Source organism: Pipistrellus kuhlii, unplaced genomic scaffold (genome assembly GCF_014108245.1).
Source record: "Pipistrellus kuhlii isolate mPipKuh1 unplaced genomic scaffold, mPipKuh1.p scaffold_m20_p_1, whole genome shotgun sequence".
Classification (NCBI taxonomy): domain Eukaryota; kingdom Metazoa; phylum Chordata; class Mammalia; order Chiroptera; family Vespertilionidae; genus Pipistrellus; species Pipistrellus kuhlii.
The window spans coordinates 147,714,116-147,737,084 of NW_023425404.1; the positions used below are offsets into that span (position 1 = coordinate 147,714,116).

The window sequence follows — 22,969 nt, forward strand, 5'->3', positions numbered from 1 at the left end:
AGAACTGAAGATTAGAAAGTTATGGAGGTAATGTGTTAAGAAGTAATTTTTTAAAAAACTAAAACAACCAACAAAAACCATAAGTCTCATGATAATGAGCCTCTATGTCTGGTGTGTACTGATGGGGGCCCGTTTGCGCAGGTCTGATTATCTGAGCAAACACTAGCATAACACATGTTAAAGTTTAAAGGGACTATTTTAAAAACCACAATGGAAGACATTTGTTTTGCATATGTGAAAATTTTTCAAGATGTATCTGGCCCCTTTCCCCCAAAGTGTATCCTGTTTACAGCTTCGTTGGACGGTCAGGAATTAGTGCAGCTGAAAAAGTTTAGGGAGAAAAAAATAAAATTAAAAAAATAAAACAAAGACCCCAGCTCAGCCAGTTGAGTTTTCTTCAAATACCAGGACTACGTCAATTGCATGTTGAAGAATGTTGCAAGTTTATGTGTGAAGGAGCATAGGACTGTACACACTATACATAGCAAGGAAGTGAGTTTATTGTAGAGAAAAGTCTTAATCAACGGGAGAAGCTAAACTGCCACAGTAAAATGGGGAAGTGGCTTTCTGGGAGAACCAGGGCTAAGAATAAAATATATTTTCTTGCCCCAAAGGTTTTCTGCAAATTCTTATTAATATTGCATATTTTCATGAAAAGTCCACCCTTACACTTGTATCGTTGATGAACATATAAAGATACAGACTAAGTAATAAAACAGAATATTCCTATTTTGGCATATCCAGGCACAAAGCTCCTACTTTTCTGCTTGATTCCAGAAAACAAGCTGACTTTTTATCTAGTCCTTTTTTTCACCATTGATTCCCCGCTCCCCCCCCCCATTGATTTGTATGTACATAGTCCTAATTATCAATTCCATGAAGTTCCCTTTGTCCGCTCTTAGTTACTTAAGTTTCTTCTTTGAAGTTTCAGGTTCAGACCTTTCATTATTGGGCCTTAAGTTTCTGACTTTAGTCCTGCCCTCCCAGTTGCAGAAATGAAGCAGAACTTTGGGTCCAATTAATCAGGTTGTGAGCATCTCAACCATCTTCTCTGTAGTTTTTCCTCTTCCACTGGCATGCATTCCAAGCTATCTCCATCCTTGCTTTCATCTCCATCTCTATAAACCACCGTTAAGCTTCAAGTAGGCCACTTGACCACCATCTGTCTCATTCAATATTCACTTTTTCCTTTTTAAACCAAAACATCTTTCTCACTAATAAGCTCTCATCTCTATAAAACATCTTGAAACTTCCTTTGCTGCACAAGGCATTCCCAAGACAGAAACACCTTACTGCAGGAAGCATTCCTCCGCCGTGTGCGTGCATGTGTGCGCAGATTGGATCATGCCCAATGCTTCAGTTTGTTATGCCCTCAGGGCAGGAACTTTCATCTCATTTCTTTTACGTTACTTGACCAATTATAAGGAGCCATGTAAAGCTCACTCTAAATGAACAGTGAATGCTTAACATAATTTAGATAATAAGTATGCTTATTTAGACCACTCTAAGTAATTGTTTTGGTCTCCTGGTATTTAAATTGTTCAAATCTACACAAGTTGTTATTTCATCAGCACCTATTGATTCTTTGAACAAATACCTTCACTTATAAAGTTGAACTTATAAGGGCATTCCTTAAAACAAACATTCTAAAACACACACACACACACACACACACACACACACACACACATCCCTAGAATTCATGCACAACAGACTCTTTCCTTTGCCCCTTCTCCTTTTTTTTTCTTTCCTCTTAAAATTCATGTTTTCTATTAAGTTTGAAAAATCTCCTCTAAAATTCTTCAAAGTAATTAGAAACCTACCATCAATAATGTAAAAATACAACTGCCCATTTTTGTTTATACCTACCATTAATGCCTTAGAAAAAAATGTGTGCACATTAGAACATTGTTTAGAATCCTTCTTACATAAGCTGTTTACAAGTCTGGTGAAACCAGTGACAGCATCGCCCACTGAACTCCTGGCTATGCTGTCTCTAATTTCATAACTTCAGAATGCATCAGCAAGTATTTTAGTAGTACTAATTGTAACAATTCATTAAACAGAAATGAAAACAAATTGTATCATATCTCCAAGAGAAAATAATGCCATGACTATTGCTGGATGAGTAAAACTAAGGTTTACTAAAATACTATAATTTTTATAAAGGAGTCTTGATATTTCTTCACAAGTTAAATGGCTCAAATTCTACCCTGACAATGACAATGCTGGCCTGATAATTTCTAACTATTGTGCCTTTCAGCACACTGAAATTCATCACCTCTCTAATCCCATACACTTAAGGACACTAGATATCCTCAGCACTTCATACCATGTCTGGCATATAGTGAAGCTCAATCAATGTTTGATGAATTAATAAATATTGCAATAGGTTTTGTGTTAGATATCTAAAAGTGAACATGACCTTCTTAAAAACCTGCCCTGTCCCATTTACTGATCTTAGTAAATGGCACCATGATACATACAATTGAAAAAAAATAATCATCTTTGAGTCCTGATTCCTCATCATGAATATCAGATCCATCAGTAAATTCAGAAATATTTTCAGTAAATTCAGAAATATTTTCAGATCCATCCCTCTGGGTCCATCTCCATTGCCACCTTATGATCCAAGATATAATTATCTTTGACTAAATGATTCTCATAGCCCTCCAACTGGTTTCACAGCTTCCATTTTAAACCACAAACACTAAGACAAGGGCACATGCTCACACATATTTTATTCTCCACAAAGCAGTCAAAGTGAGCTTTTAAAAATTTAAATCAGGTAATGATTCTCTACCCTTAAAATCTGATGGGATCTGACTATTCTTTTAAAATCTAGAGTCTTACCATGGCTTACAAATCAGGAATCATGTGGCACCTATTTATTTATTAAGTTATATTTTTATTTATTTCAGAGAGGAAGGGAGAGGGAAAAAGAGAGACAGAAATATCAATAATGAGAGAATCATTAACCGGCTGCCTCCTGCATGCCCCACATTGGGGATCAAACCCACAACTCCGGTATGTGCTCCCAATTGGAATCAAACCAGGGACCCTTCAGTCCAAAGGCTGACACTCTATCCACTGAGCCAAACCAGCTAGGGAGAGGCACCTACTTATTGATCTAACCTCATCCCATCTTCAGTACCCCCCTTCCAACACACACACATACACACACACACTCTTAAAAGCTCTGATGCAAACAACCACACCAGCTTACTACCAATTCTGAAAACACCCAAGTCCTTTATGCCTTAATTATTGATACTTGCTGATCTCTCCCTAAGCTACTCTGCCCCATGCTGTTTGAAGGCTCACCCTTTCTCATTCTTTAAGTCTCAGCCTGAAACTACTTCCTCCCAACAAGGCTTTACTAATCACCCGGAGAGTTACTTACCCTCTTGTTATTCTCTATCACTGAACTCTGTCCTCTGTCTTCCTAACACTTCTTTAAATTGATATTTCTTTAGCTGTTTATGGCTAATCATACCTCCAGGAGATCGTTAGCTTTAGGAGGCCAAGGACTTGCTTTTCCTTACTGGAGTTTACCCAGTACCTTTAAGAGTGTTCACTTGGTGTTCAGTAAACAATGTGAACTTGGTGAATGAAGCTATGTAACAACCACAGTAGAATTCATACAAGCATATTTTGGAGAGTCTTTACATTGCATTACATTTCTTAAAGAAGATTGTATACTTTAAGAACTGGATTTACTTTTCTCTGACATAGGGGAATTTAGCATCAAAACTGTTCCTAAACACAATGTCAAAATCTTCAAATTTAAATGAACCTGAAACAGTCCTTTATGAATAAACGTAACATTCAATATTTACACATGTTAGCCTTGTAGGAAATGCATGCAGTCAATAGTGGTTAAGCATGACGAAAAGTAGAACGTACTCATTCAACTTCTCAGAGAATAATGTAACTGAATCTCCACTGGGAAAGGATTTTCGCTGTGTGGGGGCAGCTGGATGGTACCTGAGGTTACAGAATAGAACTATTAACTACGGTGTTTAGCATATCAACCTAACAATGACAATATAAAAATAACATAAATTTTTACTCTAAACTAACAAAATATAATTGAAAAGTTGTGTCTTCATACCAGTCTTAGAACAGAGCCTTCATGATGGCTACTGTGCCATATCAGGGCTTAGAAAATTACCATCCTTTGATGGGTTCATAGCTTTGAATTATTTTCCAGGCATGGAAACTGATTTGTACATCTATGTGTATGGTTCTTTTTTTTTCTTTTCTTTTTTTTTTGCATCCAGATGGTCTAGGAACACAACAGTATTCCATGATGCAATCTGAGATGAAATTCCTGCTTCTAACAGAATTTCTTAAAAGTCCAACAGCCACACATATAGGTATTTCTATTTGTGACTTCAATAGAGAATATATAAACATGCATGTAATCAAAGATGTATAAAAATAGAATGCCATATGCCATAGAGTTGCAGTGTGTTTGGATTCATCTATGGGACTACACATGTCTAGCAAACACAAGAGACTGACAAAGAAGGAGTGGGCTAGGGAGTCGGTCAGAGAAAGACAAATACCATATGATTCCACTTAGATGTACAATAGAATCTAAAGAACAAAATTGAAATAGACTCATAACCACAGAGTGGACTGGTGGCTGCCAGAGAGGAAGAGGGTTTGGGGACTACGTGAAAAGGTAAAGGAGTTAAAAAGTACAAATTGCCCAGACCAGTTTGGCTCAGTGGACAGAGCGTCAGCCTGAGAACTGAAAGGTCTCAGGTTTGATTCCTATCAAGGGCATGTATTGTACCTTGGTTGCAGGCACATCCCCAGTGAGAGGTGTGCAGGGGGCAGCTGACCGATGTTTCTCTCTCATTGATGTTTCTAACTATTCTTCTCCCTTCCTCTGTAAAAAATCAATAAAATATATTTTTAAAAAGAAGTACAAATTGGCAGTTACAAAGAGTCACAGGGATGTAAAGTGCAGCATAAGGAATATAGTCAATAATATTGTGATAACTATTATGTATCCTGCCAGTTGTGTTACTGGAAACATTGAAGGGAATGCTATGTGAAGTATGTGACTGTCTAACCACTAAGCTGTGCACCTGAGATTGACACAAAATAAAATTAAATATGAGAAAAAAGAAAAAAAGAAAAAGAAAAAAAAGGAGGAGGGAGCTAGATGGAAAGAGAAGGAAGAGAGAGAACTTAGGGCATTAGCAGTTTCACCATGAAGGCCTCCACTACACTCAGTGAACACATGGTCCCATTGTGGGAGGCCTGTGCTTACAGCCAGTGTCAGTTCCCCGGGCCTCTGTGGGGTGTGTCCCTGTGCAACCGTGACCCTGGAGTTTCAAAGTTCATATGATTTCACATGGTGAGACCCTTCAACACAAACTACTCGAGTTGTTGAGTGAAAGAACAGTGATCTGTTCTATCGCTCTGGGGGAAAACAAAAATCAAACTGGCAGGTTTGATAAAATACTGCAATTTGTGAGAGATGTATGTAACTTTCAAGTGTAATTCTGTTCAGATCCAATTGTTGCCTTTTGTTGACACTAGAACCTAACTCCTTTGTAAAATGAATGTGATTGCACTGTTTACAAAAGCCAATATTTATCTGAATTCTAACCTTTCTTATTTAACAAAAAAACAAAAAAAACAAAACCACAACTCGGTCTTGTAGCTGTTGCTAACAAGCTGGTTTGTCAGGCAGGTTTGTACATTTTATTGTGCTGTACATCTCAATGCTAGCATAGATCCTTCCTATGGGTAATGGTTCACAAAGCAAAGCATAAGGAAGGGATGAGATAATGCGTGCATGTATGCATGCATATGTTTATATGTGTGTGCATGTGCGTGCATACCTATGGGTATGTGTGTGTGGAGTGGGTGTGAGTATATATAATATACACTGTGTGTGTTTTCTCCATAAGGCAGAAAATTCTTAAAAGGCAAAACATTTGTTGAGATTCTTTTCTCATTTTTCTGAAACTCAGTTCCATGCCACTGGAAGACATGTATGTATATTCCTGCAGACCCCACGCACATCCTTTGATGAAATAAAAAACATTAAAGAGCTTCGCCACTCAATGTTCAGGGAACAATCTGATAATGGTATATTACAGTCAACCTGTGAACGTATAGATTTATTTTTATTATTTTCCAGGATATTTCTTCAATAACTACAATTATTTACCTATTTTAAAACTCAATATTCTAAATATTTAAATAAGTTCAGGCTTGATCTGGCTTTCTCTCTCTCTGCCCCACTCCCTTTCCTCTGGCAAATGCCAAGAGATGGCTGTGTAAGCACGCAGGGGGAAGGTGCTCCCTGCAGGCCAGGAACAAGCCTCACCAGAGCCTGACCTACTGGCCCCTCAATCTAGTCCTCCAGTCTCCAGAACTGTAAGGAAAAACCTGTCTGTCATTTATGCCACCCAGTCCATACCATTTGTTATGGCAGCCAGAGTAGATGAAGGCAATGCACATCTACGAAAGAGATGTATAGGAAAAAACTAAAAAGAACTAAGTCTTAGAAGCTTGTCGTAAGGTAACTGCTAACTAAAGAAAACTGATGGGTGAAAAACAGTTCACTTTCTGTCCCTCACTCTCGACCACATTGCCTCTTCAATTGAAGAATGAATCAAACCGAAGTGCCTACAGGGAATAAGCAAGCTAGGTCTGATATTGCAGAGGCTCCGGTGGAAATTGTTTTAGCTGCAAAACCAGTTCCAGGAGCCTAAGTCTGTTTTCAGGATGCAATTGTATTTCTTAAAGCACCTTGGGTTGCCTCGCACGGTTGGTTGTTCTCACTGCCAGGATTTCACGGTTAACTTTGTTTTAAGGTTCATTTCTTTTACTTTTACTTTTCAATTACATTTTACATGCAATATTATTTTGTAATTGTTTCAGATGTACAGCATAGTAGGTAGGCAATCATATACTTTATAATATTTGATATTTCAAGTACCCACCTGGCACCATACATAGTTATTGTAATATCATTGACTATATTCCCTATGTTGGACTTAAATCCCTGACAATTTAGTGACTATAAATTTATAATTCTTATCTCTTCACCCTTTTTACCAAGTCCTCCAATCCCTCTCCCCTCTGGCTATCATCACTCAGTCTCTGTATCTATGAGTCTGTTTAAATGTTGTCTGTTTATTCTGATCTTCAGATTCCACATATAAGTGAAAGTATATGGTATCTGTTTTTCTCAGACTGGCTTATTTCACTCAGCATAATATCGTTTAGGTCTAGCCCTGCTGTAGCAAATAGTAAGATTTCGGGGTTTTTTTTGTGTGTTTTTTTTATGGGTGAGTAACATTCCATTGTATAGATATACCACATCTATTTTTTTTTTAATTTATCCTTCAGCTCCTATACAAAAGCTTCTCTAGTGCCACTGCTATCCCCTACCTAGACATCCCCCTTCCATGATAACATCATCATTATGGACATCATCTTTATCATCTGGTCATATGCTTATTACTTTACAGTTTTCTATACCATAACTCATTGATGTTTCATGGAACACCCCAAACTAACCAGAATATACTGAATGTACAAAGGTTTGTTGAATAACTGTGAATGAATGAAGGAATGAGTCAGCCTTTGGGGCCTACTAGAATTGACCACAGAGGCCTCAAAGTTCTCCAAAGTACAGTGTAAAAAAAGTCCTGGATATTTTATTATTAGACAACAATGCAAGCACTTCAGTCCAATTCTCCCACCTACACCTAATCCTTTCAGCTTGTAGAAGAAGAAAATAAAATTGAACTTCAGAAACTACTGAGTTTCTGTCTCACTGGTGATGCTAACGCTACTCATAATTTGAGTTAAAAATAAACTTTTTTTTCTTAAAACTGAAGGTGTAAGCATGAAGAGAAGAGAGAAATTGAGTAAAGTACAGTTTAAAGTAGTCACCAGAAGAGCACACCTGGGGTAACTTTAACAGTAATAATTTTTGTAAATGTGCAGTTATTTTCCTGAGGAAACACTAAATATCCTGTTGCTTGATTCATTAGAAATTATATTGTCCAAAACATCAGGAAATAGAAAATTATGTATATGTTGGGATGAATCAGGAATGCCAATTTAAATTTTATACTTTAGCATCAATATTTTCATATTCATTTGGTAAGAAATCAGAATGACTTAATGGGATTAATTATTTACAAGAAAACTTCTTTTATGCATTTACTTTGTTTTTGTTGTATGTAAAATGCTTTATACTTTGTAGGGAAGATCTTCTCCCTCTTAAGGAGATTTTTCATTCAATAAGAGGAAAAGTATTTTAATATATACTACGATAGGCTCCCCACCTCCACATCGAGGAGTAAAAATGAGAACTATTGGAATTCCCAATGCTGATAACCTGAGTAGAAACGAAAATCAAATCAAAACACTTTACTAAGTGCTTTGATTGCAAGCTCATGTCAGACATCATTAATTAATCACAGTTCTTTTTCTTGCAGAACCTAGACACTCCCAAATGCCGTCTCAATACAACAACTCTAAATAGTCACATCAATCAATCGCATAGGAAAAGGAGAGGGAGACTATTTGTTGCTTCAATTCTATAAACAAACCAAGAACTTATATAAAATAGAAACTCAAGTACTTCCTAAGAGAGAATGCCATTTGAAATGAGCAAAGAAGAAAAAATCATCTCCATTTTCTTTCTTTCTTAAATTGAGTTAAAATGAACATAACATTACACATATAAGATTCTACATTTGTATATGCAGTTATTCACTAAATAACAACAGGGCTACATTCTTAGAAATGAATCATTGGGGATTTTGTGTTTGCACACACATCATAGGGTACACTTACACAAAACTGGATGGTAGAGCCTCATTCACACCTAGGCTTCATAATATAGCCTATTGCTTCTAGGCTACAAACCTACACAGCATGTTACTGTGCAAAACTACATGAGATAAAACCAAGCACAAGAAAAAATGAAGCAATCAAGAAAAATTGGAAACAAGATGTGTAAGGCTACTGCCAGCATCACACAGCATACTGTTTTAGCAATTAGTAGAAAGAGTGCACTCTAAAATAATGATAAAAGTATAATATAGAAAATACAGAAACCGATAACATAGTTGTTATCATTGTCAAGTATTATATACCATACATACTGCATATGACTGGCATTACAGTATGTATCTCACCAGTATCACCACAAACACATGTGTAATGTGTTGTGCCATATGTTAAGGTGGTGATGCCATCACTGTCATAGTAATTTTTCAGTTCTGTTATAATCTTACTAGAGGCCTGGTGCTGGAAGGGGGTCTGCCCCCTCTCCGTCCAGGATCCCTCAGGGACAGGAGGTGACCTAGCGATCAGGGGAAGGAGATGCCCCATCACACCTCTGCTGTTGCTACTGCTGGTAGTGCAAACCTTGGCCAGCCCTGGTTACCTGCCGGATCTGGGCAGCTGGGCAGCCACCATCTAAAAGTTTGCCTGCACTTTGGGCTAGCCATAGGTGGCTGGGGGGATGAAGAGATTTGGGAAAGGCACATGGAGTGGCTGGGCCTGCCTGGGGGCGGGCCTGGCCTTGCCATGCACCTGCTGCTTGAGCGGGGCTGAGGGGACTGGATGCCGCCATTTTGTGGCTATGGGCACCACCATATTTGAGTGTGGGGCAGTCAATTAGCATATTCCCTCCTTATTAGATAGGATGGGACTGCTATCCACCAGATCCATTCTTTTTTTAAAATATATTTTTATTGATTTCAGAGAGGAAGGGGGGAGAGAGAAAAAGAGAGATAGAAACATCAATGATGAGAGAGAATCGTTGATTAGTTGCACCAAGCCCACAACCCCGGGCATGTGCCCTTCACCAGAATCAAACCTGGGACCCTTCAGTCCCCAGGCTGACACTCTATCCACTGAGCCAAACCAGCTTGGGCCATCAGATCCATTCTTGACTAACATGTCATTATGTGTGCATGGCTGTATTGCAAAATGATCATCACAGTAAGTCCAGTTAACATTTGGCACCATACACAGCTACTTGTGATGAGAACCATCAAATCCACTTTCCTAGATACTTTTAAATATGCAATGCAGCATTATTACCTATAGTCACATGCTCTACATTACATAAAAATATGGAATGCTTCATGAATTCGCCTGTCATCCTTGTATAGAGGCCATGCTAACTTCTCTGTATTGTTCCAAACTGGGTATATGTTCTGCTAATGTGAGCACAAAAGTCATCTTCTTTTAAGGAAGAACTAATAGCTTGCTGAGAGCTCAAAGTGGGCAACAGTCATTGCATCACAAAAAAAAAAAATAAATCTGAAGCAGAGAAAAGGAAATAGGAGTTGGATGTTCATTATTTCATTTTAATTAGTCCAATCTATTACTAGAGCCTTAAAAATAAGATCAGAAACCCAATTTTTATAAACATCTTAACTTTTCAGCTTTTGTGTGTCCCTCCCCACCTCTTACTCATAGTTCAAAATTTTGCTTTGAAAAGCTGTCTCCAAGAAACAAAGAGATTTCCCACACCTAAATCTGAAGAGTAATGGGATAATAATACCCACAGGATGGGGAAACAAGGGCAGCAATGAAGGAGAGCTTTTGGGAGAAGTGTGTAAAAGGGTTGGGGGATTCGCAAAGCTGAACAAGAGGAAAACTGAGAAAGAACAAATGGAAAGTCTGGCTGAGGTGGGGAGAACCCTATCAGCTGGGTCCTCTGCTCACAGAGAGAAATAACCTCCGGGCCTGTCACTTACAGAACTGCTCTGTCTCTGTCCCCTCATGGTCACATTTTTAATCTTAGATAAAAATGCAGACAATAGGGTGGTGAAGGCTTGGGGCAGGGCAGGAACCAGGGATAAAGGGTAAAGTGGGGGGGAAAGGGGGAAATATCTGTAATGTTCTCAACAATAAAGATTTTTTTAAACTTATCTGAAATACTTGTTTAAAAAGTTATCTTTATTGTTGAAAGTATTAGAGATGCCCTCCCCCTTTTATTTTCCCATTGACCCCCTCCACCCTACATCGACCCTCCCAGGCTTTCATCATGTCTGTGTCCATAGGCTATACATATATGCATATAAGTTCCCCATTAATCTCTCCCCTCCCACCAACCAACCCCTGTCTTTCTTAAATACTACTTTTAATGTCAGATTTATTTAAAGAATCCAATGCAAGAACATCAGATATGTTGTCAATTATATTATCTTTTCAAGACTGTCTATGGAGCCAGCTTTTTATTCAACCACACTTTACAAGTAGGTAACTTGAGATCGTCATTTGTCTACAACAAACTCAGATTTTTCTCCTTCAAATGCAAGCTGTATGGTATTTAATGATTTCCAATAAGGACCTCTTCTTTATCAATTAATCCTAAGAGTTGAACATCATCAGCCTTCTTTTACAAGTTCTGGAAAATCACTTTTCACTCTAAGAATATTGAAATACTGACAATATAATTCTTTCATTAGAATTTAAGGTAAGTGGGGAGATGTCAAAGTGAAAAAAGTTTAACTGCAATCCCCCTTTATTCAGCATCATTCCCATTATCATTCACTTTGATGTATTAAACTTTGATCTGTGAGAAGGTGCCATTATTCTCATATAATTTGAACATATTATAGTTCTTCAAAATATCTAATTAATACACACTAAGTTTTAGATAAACTGAACAGAAACCTAGCTTTCATACACTTGAATATATTTAATGAGCAGTTCAGTGAAAGATAAATACTATCCATAAAAAGACATTTTTTAAAAATATGAAGCTTTGTGGGACATATGATTTGGCATGTCCAGAGCCTATCTTTGAGAAACACTCTTTTGTGCCATGCTGTTTCCCTTGGTCGCACCATCCCACTGCCAGAATGTGGATCACACATAGGTCCCGGGCTGCCTAGCAACAGTGACCAGGCCAGCGAGTGGACATGTGACTGAAACATTACCAAGTGGGGTCCTTTCTTAGGTCAGCTATACAGACACATGATGGATGAGCATCTGAGGCTAAAAGCAGTCACCTCCCCTGCCCAGTAGAGGAAAGCTGTCTGCAAAATGCGGCTGTTCAGAGACAAGCAGATGTGAGAGAAGAAAGGAGACAGCTCTGGAATATCCATCCCAGTTCTAATTTCTGAAGTCCTGGCCTGTGTGTACCTTCATTGGATCCTACAATATATTTTATAATTCCAACCAAAGTAAACAAATGAAGTCCTGCTTGTTTAATCTTGTTTGAGTTACTTACTACCCTAGAGAATCTTGATTAATACAAAACACACACACACACACACACACACACACATAAAATCATTTCTGAAAATTTTTCCTTAAAATAATAGAATTCTAGGCTTACAACACAAAGCTAATCCTACTTTGCATTGAACACAAAATTAATTCAGGATAAATAGTAAGACTAAATTTAAAAGCTAAAACTTCTAGAAGAAAACTGGAAAACAAGTTCACAATCTCAGGGAATAAAGTGAGTTTTTTTTTTAAAAGAATATAAAAATAACTATAAAAATTTATACATTAGACTTTATTAGGAATCTGTTCATCAAAAGGCATCATTACAAATGAACAGGCAAGCCAGTCACTGTTAGAAAATAGTTGCAAAACATATATCTGCCAAAAGAATTAAATCCATAATATGTAAATGCTTCCTATGACTATATAATACAAAGACAAAAGAAAGAATTTAGAATATAGAAAAATTCATGTAGACACTTAACAAAGGAAGATATACAAATGACCAGTTCTCATGAAAAAGTTCCAGCATCCTTATCCATCAGAGGAATGTATATTAAGATCCAATGAGATGCAATAACATAAACATGTAAATGGGTAAAATTTAAAACAGACTGATAATACCAAATGTTGGTGAAAATATGGAGCAACCAGAATTTTCATACATTTGCTGGTATAACCACTTTTGTAAAAGGTTTGACAACATCTTGTAAAGTTAAACATATGTCTGCCTATGACTTAGCAATTCCAACCATAGATGTATAAACAATAGAAATGGAATTCATATGTTCACAAAATATTTGTACAAAACTGTTCATAGTAGTTTTATTCATATTAGCCCCAACTTGAAATAGTCCAAACAGTGCCCAACAATAATGAATAGATAAACAAATTTAAAAGCTGAAACTTCTAGAAGAAAACCACACAGTGAAATACTCTTTAGTAAATAACAAGAACCAAATTATACATACACATAACACCATAGTTTTTATAATGAGTAAAATAAGCCAGATAAAAGAATATACATTTTATGATTCCATTCACATGAAGTTCTAGAATAGACCAAACCAGTCTCTGGTTGTAGAAATAAGAAAAATGGCTACTCTTCAAGTGGTGGATATTGACTGTAAAGGGGCATAGGGGACTTTCTACGGTTATGGAAAAGCCTAGTATCTTGATAGGACATGAGTTACATGAATATAGACATTTGTTTAAACTAATTAACTATATTTCTAATTCCAATCTTAAACCACAAGACACATTCTTATCTTCCCATTTCCATATTTGTAACTTCCTTTTCCAATAGTGACAAACCTGGCTTTCCTTTATGTTCAACATATATATGTATTTGCTCAACTTGTAGACATTTGTCTAAACTAATGAAATATACACTTCAGATCTGCACACAAATTATGTTGTTTTAATAACTTAAAAAACCCTTGGAAAATATTGAATTCTATTTAGTAGGCTTGTTTTGTACTAATTGTTATGGATTAACAATTCTGAAATTAACTTCTGTGTATTTCAAGTCGAACAAGTAAATATATGTGTTGAACAAAATGGGAAGCCAGGTTTCTCACTATTGGAAAAGGAAGTTACAAATATGGACATGAGAAGACAAGGATGCATCTTGTGGTTTGAGATTGGAATTAGATATACCATTATTAACTTAAGGCATATAATATGATTATTTGTTTTATACACATACTAGAGGCCAGGTGCACAAAATTTGTGCATGGTGGGTGGGGCCCCTCTGCCCAGCCTATACCTTCAATCCGGGAACCCTCAGGGGATGTCCAACTGCCAATCCCAGGGATCGGGCCTAAACCAGCAGTTAGACATCACTCTCACAATCTGGGACTGCTAGCTCCTAACTGCTCACGTGCCTGCCTGCCTGATTGCCCCTAACTGCCTCTGTCTGCTAGCTTGGTCACCGTCAAGTGCGCCCCCCCCCCCCTTGCTAGCCTGATTGCCCCTTACTGCCCCCTTTGCCAGCCTAGGCACCCCCAACTGCCCCCCCCCCCCCGCTGTTTGCCTGGTCATCCATAGGTTCCCCCTGCTGGCCTGGTTGCCCCCACTGCCCCCCTGGTGGCCTGGTTGCCACTTACTGCCCCCCCCTCCCCTACCTGCCAGCCTGGTCACCCCACTCAGCCTGCTATACAGTTGTTTGGTCATCCCTCACTAATTCCCCTGCTTGCTTGGTTGCCCCATGCAGCCTTCTGTTTAGTCATTTGGTCATCCCTCACTAACCCCCCTGCCAGCCTTGTTGCCCCATGCAGCCTGCTGTTTGATCATTACTGTTACTGTGAGGGCATCCCAGATAATTTGTATATTCCTCTATTATTGGTATATATAGTGTAGTGATGACTACAGTCAAGCTAATTTATACATAACCTTATCATGTAGTTACCATTTTTGAGTGTGATGAGAGAATCTGAAATCTACTCTCAGTATTCAATAAAGTATTATTAACTTTAGTGATCAGACTGTACATTAAATCTCTAGAATTATTCACCTTACCTAACTGCAACATTAAACTTTAGACCAAGATTACATGGTTTTTAACAGATAGCTACATAGACATAGAAATAAATATAGATACACATTTACTAATGCTATTAACTGAGAGGGCCTAGAAGTAATGGCATACCAGTAACATTGAATAAATACACTTATTGTCCAAACATTGACTTGTGAGTGCAATGTACTATAAAATGGAAGCATGACTACTAGGATGAGAGGTTCATTCCAGGGGTTGGTCAGGAAAAGTATCAGATAATCCTAGAATAATATGTTCCAGAAAGTCAGGAAATACTCAATAATCATGTGGAAATATTAAAAGGCTACAGAAACTAGTTTGAAATGCTTTTCAAACTAGTCAAAATGGGAAAGTTTGAGAGTCTATTGAGCCAAACTGGTCTCGGCATAAGTTTGAGAATCTAAATAAATAATGACAGTATGGGTAATAACTGTAGAATAAAAGATAAGAGTGCATCAGTTCTGTTTACATAATAAATAAATAAACAAGCAATTAAACTAATAGAAGACACAAGAAAGCTCTTCTTTTCAGAATGTCAACTAATAGATATATGGAAACAATCACAAAGTTAAAAATTAGAAATGGATGCAAAAACTAGTGCTAAAGTTTTGGTGGATAAAACATATTTACATAATCTCCAAATATCTTCCCACATACTGTTTAGAAAGAGTAAAAATAATAACTTTACTGTGGAGAAATCTGGCAGATCCAACACAATCCAAGTTTATATTATCAATGCTGGAATAAACTGTTACTATGTGCCTCCTAATGTGATGTTCTAAGAAGGACGCACTATCTTTAATCCTGAGGAAACACTGCACAAACCCAAACTGAGGAACATCCAACAAAACAACTGGTCTGTATTCTTCAAAAATCTCAAGGTCAAAAAGACTAAAGAAGGCAAATGACTGTTCATAATGAAACTACAATAAAGAGTCATGAAAGTCAAACAAAATGCTGGACCCTGAGCCAAGGGGGGAAATACAGAAAGAGGACGTTATGGGAGAAATTAATATTTTAAATATAGACTGTGGCATATAAAATATTATTGTACCTGTCAAATTTTCTCATTTTGATCATTGATAATTGCAGTTATGTGACAGTGTACTTGTTGTTAGGAAATACACATTCTAGTGTTTATAAAGGGGAAAGATGTCTCTACTTTAAACAATTCAGAAAACAGGCATGACAAACAGATAGGTATATAGCTAGAATGATAAAGCAAATGGAACAGAATGTAAACAACTGGTGAATCTGGGTAAAGGGGGGTTAAGAGTCCCTACTGCTATTCTTTTAACATTTCTTTAAATGTGAAAACATTTCAAAATAAAATGTTACAGAACACATCTGGCTTATTGTAAGATGACACTAAGAAGAAGCAAGTTCTGTTCACTGGACCACCACCAGTGGTGGTGGTGCCACTGTAATTGGAAGGGTACTACACTAGAAGTTAGCAAACATGGCTCTGGAATTGAACGGTTATCTGACCTTGAGAGTCATTTATTTATTTATTTATTTATTTATTTATTTAGCCTCCAAAATCTGATCTCCCAAAATAAAGAGGTTGAATAACTATTTGATGTCTAAGATTTCTGCTAATTCTAAAATGTTGTGATTCTTAGAAATCCTTAGCATTTATTTCTAGAAGTAACATGAGTAGTAGGAAGATTTCCTAGTTGTTACTGTTAAGACGGCTAAAGGTAAAAGGATGGTTTTGTTCCATTCCTGGCCCTTGTTAATTGAACTGCCATGCCATTTTAGTTTTATTTTTTGAAAATGTCATGCCTAATTTAAAGACTATAAAAGCTATTAACTACCATTGAAAATCTATATATATAACCTTCTCCATGCTTTTAGTTAGAAATGATTTTTACTTGTTTAATAAATAATATGTAGTGTTTACTGTATGCTCACTATTCCGATGTATATGTATATACACACATGTGGATGTGTATATATGTGCAGGTATATATGCTGTATATTCAGATGTACTGGTCACAAAAACTCTATGAAGTATGATTATTATCCAATTTATAGATGGGAAAACTAAAGTATCGAACAGCAGCTATAGTCCTACTGCCAATAAGTGGCTGTTTAAAAACAACCATGCATTCAAACAAAAGCAGTGTGCCTGCAGAGACTGTATTCTTAACCATTGCTCTACACTGTCTCTCAACTATCACATGAAAATAAACTCTAGCATTGAATACCCCAGGCATTCCAAAATTCCATGAGAAACAAAATAATCCTGAATTATAAATCTATTTACATATATACTACAGCCTCAGTTTCCAGATCTATCCCTAATATATTCCTATTTGGATATTTATGCACACATGTTCTGTTCTGAGTTTTTACTTTAAATTCTAATACTTGGCAGACCCTTCTATGTGAGACATTAGTGACATTAATTTGCTACTCCTTCCCCTTCAGCAGCTTGAAAGTAGTCAGGTGAGAGAGCTCAGAAGCTGCTGTTTGTCCATTTTTGGCAGAAGCCAGCAAACAAAGCCAGCCAGGCTGCAGCTCACTCAGTATTCTCAACCCAGGGGCAAAGAAGTCTCATGTGCTTGGTCCTTTACATAGAGAACATTTGCAGTGAATGTGACAAATTCCTTTTTGCCTTTTAAAAAAGAAACTATCCAGCACTATGTCATTTTAGTTGCAAAAGTATGAAGCTATAATTCCTAAGGATTTTATCACAGTAGAACGAATACATTTCCCCTCTCCAGGTGCCAATATCTGTAGCCGCCAGTTCAGTTCACTAAGCTCTCCCCAGATGCTGTGAATTACTCATGCAAATCCCCAAACTCATCTTTCATGCCTAGATTGGGGGTAAGATATAAAGCTGGACAACTATTATGAAAGGGTGCTGTTAACTGACAACAGAATCACCCAAGAGACATAAAAGATGGGACTTACAGTAAGAGGAAGAATTAGAATCCATCATATTTTAACATGTCTAATACATTACTTTGTAAAAAAAAAAAAAACCATAATAATCAGCCACATTTATACACAGGGCTTCTTATAAATTCCACGTACATGATCTGAATTTCATAAAGTCCATATAATCCATATAATTCCATATGTATATAGAATCCACAGGCTAAGATGACTTGCTCAAGTCATAAACCTAGCAAGTATCTGAGCAGGTATTTTTTATTTTTATTTTTTACTCTGGATCCTAAAGTGTTATTTTACTATATTTTCCTATTCTTACCCATTGAACTGTACTGCATCAAACTTATACCATTACCTGATATAGACTACTATCATATAACTACTAGCATTTCCCCCAATGAAGGAATGAATGAAGTTATAATGGAACCAAGAGTAAGCACTTAAATATTTATTATAGCTTAACACTGTTAAAAAAAAGTGTAAGGAAAAATAAACAGATAATTGAAAAAAAATACTTTAACAGTACTTATTTTTCATAGAGTTGCTTTAGGATTTAAACATAAAATTGAGACATTACATGAAGGGTCTTATAAAATTCAAGTATTAGAATAGCTGAAATTTCAATCTTAGAGTGAAAAGAAAAATAAAACATTTTAAGAATTGTATGAAAATTCTGCTTTCTAACATGGTTATGAAATGTCACACAGGTTAATAAGAAGTCGAGTAATGGTGTGTTTTATAATATGAACAGATGGCCAATTTCCAATTAATGAGAAAAATTATATTTATCATTAAAACTATAATCAACAAAATTAAGGCTTGCTTTGAGACTCAGAAGCCATTCAGGATCTTGTAATACTGTAATCAGTATTTTTGCCATTTACAAAACACTAATCCAGATTTAATCATCATTCTCTCTTTCCCAGCTGTACCAACAGTTGATGATATCATTCTTTCTATTCCCACAACTAAAATATTCTTCTTTTTAGCCTCTTCAATCCTTCCATCATAACTAGCTATGTTCTATCCTCACTACCACCCGTTTGCCTCACAACTAGATAATGACTTCATTCTAACCCACAGTGTCTGCTTCTAAGGCCCCTTCTCTCAATGCTACTGCCAGACTGTTCATTATTTTATATAGTCCAGAACCTTTAATGGCTGCCAACTGCACAGCACATCATTTTAAAAGCGTAGCCTCATTTTCAAGGTGTCATAATATAACCCAGTTTACCTTTCGAAATTATTGTTTATCATCCCCCCCAACAAGCACCCATGAAGAAATCATCCAAATTCATGTACTCAATTAAACCCAAACAGCAGTGCTTATTCTTACCTCTTTATTCTTAGAAATTACTACAACTAAAATCATCATCATCATCATCATCATCATCACCATCATCACCATCACCATCATCATTAAAAGCAAACATATAAATTGCTTATTATGCACCAGGAAATGTCATAAGTGCTCTAGACATTTTAACTCACTAATCTCTGCAATAACCTTGTGAAAAGATGCTATTTTAATCATTCTCATTTTGCAGAATGTCCAAGGCAGTCAAGTAAGTTATGCAAGGTCACACCGCTAGTAAATTGTAGAGCCAGAATTCAAACCAGCAGTTTGGTTCAAGATTCTATATTTGACCACTATCTGCATGCTTCTCGATTACCAAGTAATACAATTCCCATATTGTCCCTACATAAACAGCTATGCATTTCACATATGTTCCTTAACCTTATTAATAAGTTATGAAATTACCCATGCTTTATTTCTCTGAGTATCTGAGCCCCAAATAAGTGTCTCTAAAGAAGACCATGTTATTCAAAAAGTAAATATTATAAAAGGCAAAGATTCAAGAATTATGTTTAGTCAAAAATGTATAGAATTAGATCTCCTGTCACCAACAAAGTCCCCTGAGCCAGGACTTCCTGCAGTAAGAGCGCTGAGAGAATAGACTGAGTGGGAGCTGGCAGAGCTGCTTGCACATTTCTCATCAGAGGCTGCACAGCAGCTCTGCTTTGCAGGAAAGGCCAGAGATTCCTAAAACTTTCTTTGAAGCTATAGTTGCCCAACAATTATACTTATTTAGATTGATGGTTGTAAATTAATAAAAATAGCCATCTAATGACTGATATAAAGATTTTTGTCAAATTTGAATATTTACAATAACTGAATGAGTCCATGCATTTTTCACTTCTATTAAGCTTTCAAAAGACTTTATTAAGTCATGGTAGCAATGACCTCAAATATCAAATAAAAAAAGTTCCATCATGTATGATAAATATAATTACCTGTCCCACAGCCCCTTGATTAGATTGAACCATACTCAATATTTGATAGATTTTGATGTGCAAAGATGGTAATTCTATCTGATTTTGTGAAATATAAAGTTAAAATGGTAAAATAGAAGTAATCAGCATGGAACACATTGTATTCAAAATACATTGTTCTTTTCATTGTCTTTTGTAGACAAGTTCATTTGCACTGGAGACACAGTAATTTTCAACTTTCTTCCCTGAGCATTAATAATAAAGCTGATGAAAAATTCATATCTAAGTGTTTACATTACTACTGTTTCCTAGCCATTTTATACCTCAAAGTCCTAGAAAGGAAAAACCTATGAGAATTTTATTGGGGGAAGGGAGATTCCCCCTTAGTTATTAATGGTTAGCAGGGTAAATCAAAATTTGCTGTTTTCCAAGACAGCAGGGATGATTTGTTTTTATTAAATTGCTAAATGTATTCCCCAGAAGTGCATCTTCCCTAAATAATCAAGCCACCTTTCAGATTTCGGACACACATCTGCACCTTTAAGGAAGTACCTCTTCAGCAGAAGTCACCGGGGGAAAACCCTGACACCAAAGTACAAGGGAAATATTATTAAGTTACTTGTACACACTACAACCTATGCTTTCTTTGAATACATTTGAATGACTTATTTATAAAGTTCTCAATTCCCAAATTGTAAATAAATCTCTAGGGATACAAGTCTAACAATTAAAATATTTTCCCCTCAGTGATATGCTGGCTACTAATGCCCAGGTAGTATTTCCTGCAAAGCATACTTAGTGATGCCAAGAGTTCATCACAATCTTGAAGAAAGTTTCTGCAATTATAGATGCCACAGGTAAACATGGACACAAGAAATGCGTAAGAACTCAAATAAACAATACTTTTCCTAGATATTAGAACCTAGTTTACACTAGTAATACTTTCAAAATTTAGGTGGGAGAACATCATTTTTCTCTATAGGAATATCTTGGCTCTACATGGAGTTTTATAGTTGAATATGTTTTTGCTCATATTTTTTTCACACCAAAGTCCTATATTCCCTTCCATTGCTCAAAATAAACACTTTTTACCCTGGGCATGAGAGTTAATAATCAAAAGAGGAAGGAAAAAAAATAAAAGATTCTTGGAGTAGGAATGGTTGAATACAAAAGAGGAGACATTACATTAGTAGTTAATGTGTTTCTCTTTGTGTCTTAGGCCTGATCTTTATTTTAGCAACCCGATGAAAAACTTCTCAAGGTCAAGAATTGTGTCTTATAATCCAAGCATGCATAGCTCAGAATTGAACATGGAGTGGATACTCAATATGTGCCTATCTAATGATTGAAATGTAAATGATAAAAAGGCTATTAAACAACAATAGATAGAGAGTATCTAACATAGCGTATTAGTCAAAAAAGATAATTTTCCTTCTCTGGATTAATTTTCCTTGAGCAAAATGGAAAAAAATAATGAGACTCTTTCTCACAAAACGTGTTTAGAGTAACATGGCCTTCTATATTTCCCATAGTAGAAATGCAGTAAATTATTGTGGTTTAAAATATTGATTTTTGATAAAGTACTGTGTAAAATTACCTATGACCTAAAATGTTCATAGGATATATTTTTTAGTGAGAACTTATAAATATCCATGCACACACACATGCATATTTTCTAAATTACAAAAAGGCACTATCCTTCAAATTTCATCAGCCAAGTTATACATTAACTAGAGGCCCAGTGCACAAAATTTGTGCACTGGGGTTGGGGGTGTCCCTTAGCCCAGCCTGTACCCTCTCCAATCTGGGACCCCTGAGGGGATGTCTGACTGCCAATTTAGGCCCAATTCTCACAATCCAGAACTGCTGACTCCCAACCACTCTGTCTGCCAGCCTGATTGCCCCCTAACCGCTCCCTTGCAAGCCTGATTGTCACCTCACTGTTCCCCTGCCAGCACAAGCACCCCCAAATGGAGGCCTGGTTTCCCCCAACTGCCCTCCCCTTCAGGCCTGGTTGCCCCTATTGCCCTCCTCTGCAGGTCTGGTCAACCCCAACTTCCCTCCCCTGCCAACCATTTTGTGACAATGTGGGGACAGTCATCTTGTGGCAACCATCTTGTGATGACGTGGGGGTAGCCATCTTGTGACAGCATAGGGTGGCCATATGTGACAACCTGGGGATGGCCATCTTGTGATGATGTGGGGGCGGCCATCTTGTAACAATGTGGAGGCGGCCATCTTGTGACATGAGGGTGTGAGGTTCCATTTGCATACTCTTTATCATATAGGATAATAACTTATCATGGACAGATTTATCAAAAGGCAATTTTTCCTGACTATTCCTCATTTTTCAACATCTTAAGTTCTCAAATATTGTTTTGTCATAGTTGTCATAGACAACTATTACTTACTTAGCAAAATAGCTGTAGTTTTTGATACCTAAACATTAATTTTTATTTCTGATGAAAAGCTCCCATAACTGCTTTTGTTTACAAGTAAAATCTCTGAAACAGTAATCTATTGTAATTAGGTAGATATGTTGATCAGAGTTTGATTTAGTAATAAAAAGGTATTTAAAACAGACTTGAAAACAAAATAAGGACCATTCAAGATATTGGGTGGGTGTGTTTTGAACTGGAGGGAGAACCAGAGTCCCTTTATTCTGTCACTTTCATAACTGTATCAATCGACAAGCATTAGGATGATAAGAGGACCAGCTAGCACACCCTTTTCCACTCAGCATTCTGGGCTTTAAGACTTTTCACTCATTTTTTATTGTCACCTTCTTTTAACCCTCACATATTTCTATCCCTTATTTTTCTCCATCTGCTTTCTCTCCCAGCCAACAGACCAACTACCCTCTGCCTGTAACCAGGCAAATCTGTTACCACATCGGTTCCTTTTATTCTCCCAACCACAGCCCTTCCAATAGAGGAGATGGCAAGTTCTTACACAGACAGACTTGTGTAAGAACTCCAGCCCAGCCACTTCCTAGTTCTGAAAACTTAAGGA

General features: G+C 36.8%; 1 protein-coding gene and 1 non-coding gene across 3 annotated transcripts in view; both read right to left on the reverse strand.

Moving 5' to 3' along the window:
- The window catches only part of ARHGAP24 (Rho GTPase activating protein 24), a 431,485-nt gene that overhangs the window by 355,150 nt on the left and 53,366 nt on the right, over positions 1-22,969 (reverse strand). The window lies entirely within an intron of this gene.
- LOC118709979 lies at positions 10,128-10,233 on the reverse strand. Its single transcript, XR_004985225.1, has one exon. It is a non-coding gene; the product is annotated as a U6 spliceosomal RNA (small nuclear RNA).